The sequence below is a fragment of the Vulpes vulpes genome, chromosome 13 (assembly GCF_048418805.1).
Source record: "Vulpes vulpes isolate BD-2025 chromosome 13, VulVul3, whole genome shotgun sequence".
NCBI lineage: Eukaryota > Metazoa > Chordata > Mammalia > Carnivora > Canidae > Vulpes > Vulpes vulpes.
Window position 1 is genome coordinate 72,752,836 of NC_132792.1, and position 10,717 is coordinate 72,763,552.

At 37.5% G+C, this 10,717-nt stretch overlaps 1 non-coding gene across 1 annotated transcript; it reads left to right on the forward strand.

Moving 5' to 3' along the window:
- The first annotated feature begins 3,166 nt into the window (after nt 1-3,166).
- On the forward strand, nt 3,167-3,233 carry LOC112932714 (small nucleolar RNA SNORD115). The gene has a single exon (XR_011996761.1). It is a non-coding gene; the product is annotated as a small nucleolar RNA SNORD115 (small nucleolar RNA).
- The last annotated feature ends 7,484 nt before the right edge of the window (nt 3,234-10,717 follow it).

The following is a 10,717-nucleotide window of genomic DNA, read 5'->3' on the forward strand; positions in this document are numbered from 1 at the left end:
CTTCGTGAAAGGGCATAAATAAAGTCTTAAAAAAATTTTTTTTTAATCTGTTGGTGCTTTTTTCAAAGTAGAGTTTTTAAGAAGAAATTTTTTCCTGGGCCAGTGGTAGTGGGCACTTCAAAGTAGAGTTTTTAAGAAGAAATTTTTTCCTGGGCCAGTGGTAGTGGGCACTTCCAATGAGGAAGGAGCCAGGGCTTTCAAAGCTTCACGTTGAAGGCTCTTAGGAAATCTCCCTGATGCGCAGCACAGTTCCTTAGGACACAAACTTGCGTGAGTGGATGAGGTGTCCAGGCCACAATGGCCCGCCATGCCGCAGCTGCTCCCCATAGAGAGACTCTCCTCCCCACTCCCACAACATACAACTTCCTATAAATATGCATCTGCCTCGTTTCTTCTTCAATCATCCCTGTTAAAATGAGTCTCAGGAAGACCCCACAACCAGTTCGTGCACCAAGTTCCCATTGTTTTGAACAATATATTTTGCTTTAGTTATTTTCTCATAGAATATGACATTTGCTTTGGAAAACCGAGTGGAGAACTATGCTTAGGGAACTTTGAGCTCTCCAGCCTCCCTCCCTCTTAACCTCTACTGGCCTCCCATCCTGCTTATGGTCATCCTTCCTTAATTATTGTGATTTGAGTTTTCAGAGGTCTCTTATTTTAATTGAATAAGGAGGTTTTCTCTATCTCTGTTGTTATTAGTAATTTATGCCATTAAAAAGAGATAGCAGTATCTTTATGTGGCTATTTTCATATTGGCATTCTCGACTGGGAAGTCCTGCTTGTGCTGTGGCTGGAGGCAGAGGACATGGTGCAGACACCGAAAATCTGAGAGAGGGAGAGTTAGAAAGTGATAGGGCCAACCTCTGGGAGAGGCAGGGAAGAAGGGTCTAGACAAGTCGAGAACTAAGCTGTACCATTCCCTTCCCACATAGAGCACATCAGAATTTGCGCAGCATATTGGAACTAATGCACAACACTGCTCATACCTAGATAGCACCAGCCTAAAGACTGGTCCATGCTTCCTTGAAACCAAAGAGATCAATATCTCAGCATCCTTGTGACTATCTTCAGTACTATGGTTTGCTCCAGTGAGGAGGCACTGAAGGAACAGAAGGTTAGATTGGTGAGAAATGTGATATAGGGTCCTCCTATTTGGGACATAAGCGGAATAAAGAAAGTAATAAAATAGATGGACTGTAAGACAGAAGATGTGGGATGTTTAGTAATAATTACAGGATTTGTTGAATCTGATTCAAAGGCTCCAAAAATATGGTGAAAAACCCGATCATTATACTTACAGAATAATTGTAAAATTATATGGAGAATTGATCTCTTTATCCTGAGTTGATTCCGCCACAGACATGGATAAATGTGTGGGCAACACAAATGAGACCAGATGGAAGAGATAAGCAGCAAGTTCAACCCTTTATTGCCAACCACTACACCATTCGGGGAGTGCCAAAGACCAGAGGGACGATGACAGATTTGGCATCTAGTCACGGGTCTCTTCACCCACCCAATCTGCAATATGAATCCAGTGTAAAGTTTGTTAGCCACAGAGCACCTAGGAAAGAAATCTGGAATGGGCAGAGGAAAATTTTTAGTGATGGTCTGATTCCTTTCTGCAGGATTTCAGCTTCTCCAATGAGCCTCAAAGAGAAAGATAATAAACAGAATAGTGTAGTATAAATAACTTCATTTTTTATACCAGGGTTACTCTTCTCTTTTTTTAAACCAATAAAAAATAACTGCTTTTTTATCAGTCTGCATGACCCTTCACTTAGAAAAACCTAACCTTCGTGAATTTTATTCACCTTTTTTCTGTACAACATAATTCAAAGTAAGCCTGTCGGGATCCCTGGGTGGCTCAGCGGTTTGGCACCTGCCTTTGCCCCAGGGCACGATCCTGGAGTCCCGGGATCGAGTCCCACATCGGGCTCCCGGCATGGAGCCTGCTTCTCCCTCTGCCTGTGTCTCTGCCTCTCTCTCTTTCTCTCTCTCTCTCTCATGAATAAATAAATAAATAAATCTTAAAAAAAAACAAAAACAAAATAAGCCTGTCATAAGCCTCAGATTTTGGTCTAATGAGTCTTAGTCACTAGACACCAATGAATATAATCAGTTATTCTTTTGAGTGAATTCTCATAATATTTTTATTATTATTAAAGTAATATGCTATGCATCATGCTTAACTTCTTAGTTTTTTTTTTTTAGTTTTTATGAGTATGTGGGGATTGATTTCAATAGTTTAATTGCTGATAATATAAAATTTTCAAATCTGAATAGTCTTAAAATGGTTAACCTAAGTGAAACATTTTCAAGTAAATATTAGAATTCTCATTCATGGTGGCCGAAAAAACTGGGCCAAAGATAAAAACAAATAAATCTACAATCTCACATTAAACTCATAGAAGTATGAAGCTCTGTTATATCTGAAATTAACCATTAAGCCGTAAGTAATTTCTCATCTATGACACAATCATTGTTTCAACTGAATATTATTTTGAGAATTAGGAGAGGTGGGTTGTAATTTTTTAAAAAGATAGTAAGAAACTCCAGAAAATATAGTATACCCCATGACTTATTTGTCATAAAAGTTATCATAGTTAAATTTATCTTTATTATTAAGTTACAGATACTAAACTGGTGTTTAACCAGCAGATATTGTCTTCTTTCCTACGACGTCAGTAGTACTTTACATGTCATTTTAACCAATATTAAGTGAATTTATATATATTCTTCATACATGCTATAAGAAAAGGCTTTCTTTTTTTTAATGACTGAATTTTGCACAGCTTGTAGGAAAAGTAGAAAATAGCCATCTGGTCAGACAATGCAGAAGTGTCTCATATCCTTATACTCAGAGGAATTTACATTTATAAACCGGGTGCCATGCTAAGGGCTTTACAAAACCATTGCATTTTATATATGCCCTAACACTATGAAATAGTTATTATGATTTCCATATTTACAAATGAAAAAAAAATTGGGACAAGTTCACTCACTATCTCAACAGAATTGTATATAATCTACATCAGTGAAGTGTCCAGCATGGAATACATGAGAAATTCATGTCAATCCTAGTATCAGAATTTTCCTAATCCTTCCCTTGTAAAAGCATATTCAGATCCAAATGTGTAGATGTGTGGGGAGTAGCTTGGTTGGATAAATGATGAACTTACATTGTCTTGAAGAGAGCTAATAACCTAAAAATCATGCTCCTTATTTCCCCGCCAGAACAATGATATTTGAGGCTTGAGACAATCAGTCCCTTGCAGGAATCTCACGTGCCCCTAACCTGTCTGTGAAGTTCTAAATGAACAGCACATGCTCTTGATCACATTTTATACTTTGTTTAATGATCCACACTTCCTAATAGTAAGGCACTCTTGGGGGTCCTTATTTATCATGATTTTCAGTGAGACGTTCTACTAAGGGTTATACATACCATTGTGTTAATGACCTCAGGTGAATCAATTTCTTTGGTCATAGATACATACCAAATAGAACACTAGATTTGTGATGAGTCCTGCCCAAAGGCAACAGGTTTTATTCATTTAGGGATTGATTTCCATAGTAGCTCCATGTATATAATTTATTTCTCTGACAGTGTCACTCCTAAAGCATCTTTGGAAATACAAATCTTTCCTTTATACTTGAAACTGATCAGATTGTAAATTGAGAAAATTTTTCCTTAAGTGGCACCCTGGAAAACATTTACCTCAGTCTCTATACAAGTTGAGGCCAGTTGAAAAAAAAAAAAACAATAGCAGGAGCTCAGGGGTACATCTGGGATTGAATTTTTAAGAATTTTGATAAAGGAAGCTAGAACTAGATAAGCAATAATTTTTTAATGAGGAGACACTTTCTTGGGACATGGGACTTAATACCCTGGCAAGGATCAAGGGAATGGACAAAACCACTGCTAGAGTCCTTTAGAAGTCTGGTAAAGGTGACAGCCAATGCAAAGCAAAGTGAAGATGCCTGAGTTACCCTCTCAGATGGTAGAGGAAGAAAGACAAAGCTCAGAGAAAAGGATTTGGCACATCTGGGATTGAGCCTGGCCAAGATAAAAAGAACATGAGTAAGCTTCTTGAGTGGGTAGCCCGTATGCTCATGTAACCCACCATGGATTTATCAGTGCCTTCCCCCAGCTCACCCCTATGGCCATTGAGGAGGGAGGGTTCCCATATGACTAATGCAGAAGAAAAAATGGCCAAGCTTGGTTAGGGGTTGGTCCATTACATATGTGGGAACAAGCCTAAGCTGATGGGGATTTCATTACTACTATAGAGTAGTAATGTCCCTTGAAAGACAGGGGAGAGGAAAAATCTGAATTGGCAGAGCTACAATGAATGCTCCTAGTCATTCACTTTGAGGGGGAGGAAAAGTAGTCCAAGGAAGAAAATATATCCAGATGACTGGGTAGTAGCCAAAGGCCTGGCCTGCAAAGGAAAGGAAAGGGAATGGCATGTCTGAGATAAGGAGGTCTAGATAGAGACATACAGACAGGCATACAAGAGCGAGCAATAAAAGATTTTTGTATCACATCTTAACAGCTTGCAGAAAACATCCACCAAGGAAGAGTCATTGAACATCCAAGTAGACAAGATGATACAGTTACTTGGCTGCAGCCAACTTTGTCATTGGTGCCTTGGAATTAGCATAAATACTACAATGAACACATGAGCATGGTGGCTTTTGTGTTGGTAAAAACAGAGTTTGGTTATGGACTCCAAAACATGCACTCCCACTTAGCAAGCCTGCACTAGCTACTGCTACCTCTAAATGTCCAATTGTCTGCAATAGAGACCTAAGCTAAGTCCCTGATATGAGATAACTACTCAAGGAGAACAACCTGCTACTTGGACAAGCCACCTATGTTAGGTCCTTTCTGCTCTGGATAAGAAGCAATTTATCCTCAAACAGAGACCTATTTAGGATATGGGTTTGGGTTGCTTGGCACTAATCTTCAGTCAACATCACTATCTGGTGCTTATTTGAGGCCTGATTCACAGACACAGAAGCCCACACAACATAACACTCATCTAGGGCATCCTCTTCACAGCAAAAGAGGTGACTGTAGGCCTATGGAGGTTCTGGTCCTTCGAGGAGCACACTCTTACAAGGCAACACAACAAGGGTTCTATTAGATTGCAACTTTGGTTGATGCTAAGAAAATTTGGACTCCTTGTACCCAGGGTTCAGTAGACAAAAAATGAGTCATCATGTGGCAGGAGTTACCGACCCTGATCTGCAGGAGAAAGAGTCTGCTCTTAAATAGGAGTAGGGTAGTCCACTTGGATGCCTCTGGATTGCCTCATGGTAGCTTTGAATGGACATGGGCAACAACTTTGGCCTGAAAAGGATATGATGCCAAGAGCTCAGAACTTTGAAGATGGAAGGTTTTTGTGACATCACCAGGTAAACCACCAAGACTGGTCAAGGTGATAGTGGAGGATGAGAAAAACTCAAAATGGTTAATGCAGGATGGCAAAGATGAGAACTAGTTGTAGCCCCCAGACCAACCATAGCAATGGGGGCTGCAGTTCCTCCTACTAAGCTTTGACTTCTACATTTCCCTTTAAGGAAAGAGGCCCACAGAACCATGAAGAAGTTAGCTCCAGACTGACATGAAGAAGTCAATCTGTTTGAGGCAAAATTTAAACTTTGGTGGGAGTGAAAATGCACTACTCAGGACTCCTGCTCCTGGAGACAGAGTTATCAGACGGTCCCAGCTGCTGCATCCACTGCTGAGCTCTGAAGCCACACTTCTGCTGGCTGCTCTAGCTATGGCTGGGCATGGTACAAGGGCAAGGCCATCCCCCTCTTGCTGAGGTGTGGGAAGACATCAAGTGGTAACTAGCCTGAGGTTTCCATATTGGCCTGGTCTAATCTTTCTTGGAACTCTGCTGCTGTTCAAGTCTCTTTGGACTTGAGACTTCCCTCTCTATCTCTTTCCTGCGTTGTAGTCTGAAGCCTGTCCTCACCTTCTGTTCCCTCCCTGAAAAATTCTCTTGCACTTCTGATTCCATTTGAGGTCTGCTTCTTAGGGAACTCAAACTAAAGTAATAGAATTAAAATGTTATTTTTTCTCATTTTTTTCTCCTCCTATATGTCTGTTATACTGAACAAATTCATTGACCATATAAAATGTACATCTCAAATGTAATTATTCATGAATTAAAGTGTTAGTTTAAGTGGGAACATATAAAAATATTTATTGATCTGTAGATGTTCATTTGGTTTGTCAGACCAGATAAAGACAGTGGATTTCCAATTTTTTTGGGGGGGAAGTATACTCAAGGGATTATTGTCAGAATTGTCTTATGTTGGTCAGGGTTTTATTTTTTAATGATATATTCAGTCATTTTAATGTAATCAATCTAGGTAACTATTCATTTAAAATTCACCATGGGGGGATGGGTGCCTGAGTGGCTCAGTCAGTTAAGTGTTTGCCTTTGGCTCAGGTCATGATCCCAGGGTACTAGGATCAAGTCCTGCCTTGGGCTCCCTGCTCTTCAGGGAGTCTGCTTCTCCCTCTTCTTCCACTGCTCTGCCTGCTTGTGCTCTCTCACTCTGTCAAATAAATAAATAAAATATTTTTTAAATTAAAAAATAAAATTCACCAATGGAAGCATTGTCGACTTTCATCAACAATATTTTAACCTATGATTTTCCAATAATTAGTTTTAAATACATATAATCTGTAGGTCAAGTGCCTTATCCAGACTGCTGAAGTGTATACATAAGTAATTCCTGAAAAAATCATTTGTCCTCTGATACTAATTATTATATCTAACTCCTTTTCCCTTGAAACATGGGAACTGTGATACACGTGTTCCTAATAGTCCATAGTCTAAAACAAAAATCAGTTGCAAGCCATTCTGTTAGACCAGGAGCAAATTAATTCAATAAGTTGAGATGATAACTTTTTGTAGTATTATTTTCATGATAGCTGCAAATTTTTTTCTTAGATTTTCTTCCTAATATTACTATGTTTTTCAAATCATTTTATTTACCTTTTATTTTTTCTTATATACACTTATTTATTTTATTTTGTATTTTTAAAAATATTTTATTTATTTATTTATTTATTTATTTATTTATTTAAGAGAGAGAAAGAGAGAGTGAGTAGGAGGGAGAGGGAGAGAGAATCTGAGGCAGACTCCACACTTAACTCAGAGCCCGACAAGCGGCTCAATCCTAACCTGGAGATCACCACCTGAGCCAAAGCCAAGAGTTGTCTTCTCAACCAATTAAGCCACCCAGGCAACCCTATTTTTATTTTTTTTTTTTGAAGATTTTTATTTATTTATTGAAAGAGAGAGCACACATGCAAGCAGGGGGAGGGGCAGAGGCAGAGGGAGAGAGAATCCCAAGCAGACTCACTGCTGAGCCCAGAGCCCTAATGTGGGGCTCAATCCCAAGACTCCAAGATCACGACCTAAACCAAAATCAAGAGTCAGAAGCTTAATTGACTGAGTCACTCAGGTGCCCCTTATATATGTTTTTTAAAGGATTTCTGGTTTCACTTTTATATCAGCAGATCTATTTGTTTTGTGAATTTTTTATTGCCTTGTGAATATAGTGTCTATGCTAGTTTAAACTGTTCATTCAGTTGTTTAAAGAGAAATTACTGTCTTCATAGGTACTTTAAACACTCTGTGATTTTTCAAGATCTGAGACGTCAATAAAGCAGCATACACTTTACACATGTACGCCAATGTCAGTCCAAACATCAACATCTAGGAACCAACAATGATGAAATAACAAAAAGGAAAACCCTACCATTTTAAAAATCTTCACTTAAAATATTACTAACAAGGTATTTTAAAGAATTTTTTAAAAATAATTCTGCACATATTAAACTATTGTTTTAAGTAAATTATTTTTAATTGTTTTTGTTAAAGAAATTTCATGCTAAGTAGGCTGGGACATATGAATGTGCATTCATAAAATTGTCTTCTGGAGTTTCTCCCAACCTCTCCTTTCCCAAATATGCTCTTATGCTGGAATACTTGAGTTTTGTTTTATAAGAATGATCACGTTCCTTAAATGGAAGATGCCTTTGTCTGTTCCAGATGTAAACTACACCCCTGCATGGACTCTGGCCAAGTAAAGTACAGCTGTCAAAAAATAACTTAGTGGAAAAAAACTTAATGTCATTATTAATGTCATTATTCATGCAAACACTGAGAAAGAAGCCTTAATAATAGTACATATTACTTCCTAAATCCAGATTTAATATTGGGAAATATTTATTTCAAGTTATTTTTTTCAAAATATAATACTGAGCACATCATGCTTGTTTCCTCCCAAACTCCCACATAGATGTGAGGATCTTTACTGTGAGGACTTACGGACTGAGTTACCCCATTGAGTGTCCTCTTCTGACTTTATGTACTGCTATTTTTCAATGCTTCAAATATTAACATTCTAGTTCAGATTTCTGTTTAAAGCATAAAACACCCCTTCAATCTGGTGAGTTATAGATTACCTACCTGCTTTAGAACAACGTGAGTAAAAAGAAGAAAATTCACCATGAAGAATTTCTTCTTTCTTCCAAATGAGAAGTAGGTAGTATGGATGGTTAGGGAGGTAATCACTGTCACTTCCAATTAATGTGGTCTGGGAAGGGGCTCGCCTCTCCACCCATGCTGTGCTAACCTTTCTCATGCAGGACGGTAATTACCATTGAGTGTGTTTTCTAGATGACAACATATAGTTAGCACATGATCCTTAGGCAGCCTGTAAGAAATATTTTAACAGGGCTCCTGTAAACTCAGTGTAGAATCTAATGCCATGATGCCCTCCCTATGCAATACACCAGTGTCCTGACTCTGAAGCCCATTGGCCAGCCAGCTCTGAGTAACATCATTGATCAACATTCTCCCAAATGGACATAAAAAAACAGAGTCTCCATGGGCCACAAAGACTCCTCCTTTGTGTGTCAGATGGTCTTATCTGCAGTGCCACACATTATGTGGTCAAAATTTCCTCCCTTTGTACTAAACACTTTTTTTTGTTTCTTTTTTCTTCTTTATCTTTTTTGGGCATTGAATTTTTTTTTTTAAGATTTTATTTATTTATTCATGAGAGGCACAGAGAAAGGCAGAGACACAGGCAGAGGGCTCCCTGCATGGAGCCTTATTTGGGACTCAGACTCAGGACCCAGTATCACACCCTGAATGGAAGGCAGATGCTCAACCACTGAGCCACCCAGGCACCCCAGGGCATTGAATTTTTTAAAGTGATCAGTTAAATAACAGCCATTTGTGGTGAAAAAAACTTACAGATTTTTAAAATGCATTTAGTAAGGAATGCTAATAGTCTAAAATAGTAAACAGAAATAAAATTGAAATCCCTAATCTCCAAACTAGAGATGTGACCAAGTACACTTGAAATTAAGTGTTTTGGAGAAGCTTCTGCAAGTTTGGCTTGCTTAGCCAGTAACATACCCGATTTAAGAAAGAACTGGGGAGACACTTGGATGGACAAGCATGCTGCCACATTTTCCCACCCACCCACATGGTGTCTAGAAATGCTAGCTCTTCCTCATGTCCTTGGCTTTGAGCCAAAGCTATAAGAAAAAGAAGACCTATATGCAAACTCCAAAATGTAGTAAAAATAAAATGAAATGACATGAAAACTGGGTGACTTGTTTACTACTATTTTTAGTGATTACAAATACTTTTTTTCTTAATAAACACTAGATTATGTGCGCCTAAATTTTCTCAGGTAGTTTGGCTTCGTGTAGCACATACAGTTGCTTTTGGGTCACTTCCTTTAGCTATCAGTCAAAAAATACGAAGTCATTTTTAAATAACAGCTAATCTGCTGAATGTCAAGATTAGAAACACCATAGAAATGTTATTTTATATTAGTTACATTTTGTTCACTTTCCTATATTTTTTATATCTGCCTGGAAATATTAGTTTAACTGAAATTTATCTTTCTTTTTCTGCCTCTCTCTCTCTAATATAAAAGCTTCCTTGCCTAAGGTCTTTTAAATTAATTTATATTTGTAAACAAAAGGTTTAGCTGTAAGTACAAGTATGACTGTGCATTTATAAAGGCCAACACTAATAATAAAATTAAGCATTATGTAAATATGTCAAGCAAGTGATACATATCCTTTTTCTCTCACATTTTACTTTGAAAATTCTCAAATCTATAGAAAATGGAAAGACTGCTACAGTGAACACCTGTGTATCTTTTATGGAGATTCACTAATTATAACATTTTACAACATGCACTTTATCTTTTTTTCCAGGTAGATACACAGATACACACATATATAAATACACACCTACATATAAGCATACAAACATACATACTTTTTTTGGTAAGAATTTCAGAACAAGTGGTAAATAAACATCATGACATTTCACCTTTAAATATCTAAGTATGAATAAATAAATACATAAATAAATAAATATATAAATAAATATCTAAGTATGTATCTCCTAACATTTTCCTACATAAACACAATACTATTTTCATACCCAAGACATTTGACATTGATACAATATTCCCTATATTACCTAATATTGTATTAGGTACAATATTGTATTAGCAGTATATACTTAAAATTTTGCAGTTACCCAAAATATCATTTATAATTTTTTTTTTAAATCCTGTATCCAGCCAGGGACCATTTTGTCTCTTCTAATCTCTCCTTTTCTACCATATTGTGCCTTTTGTCATAGTG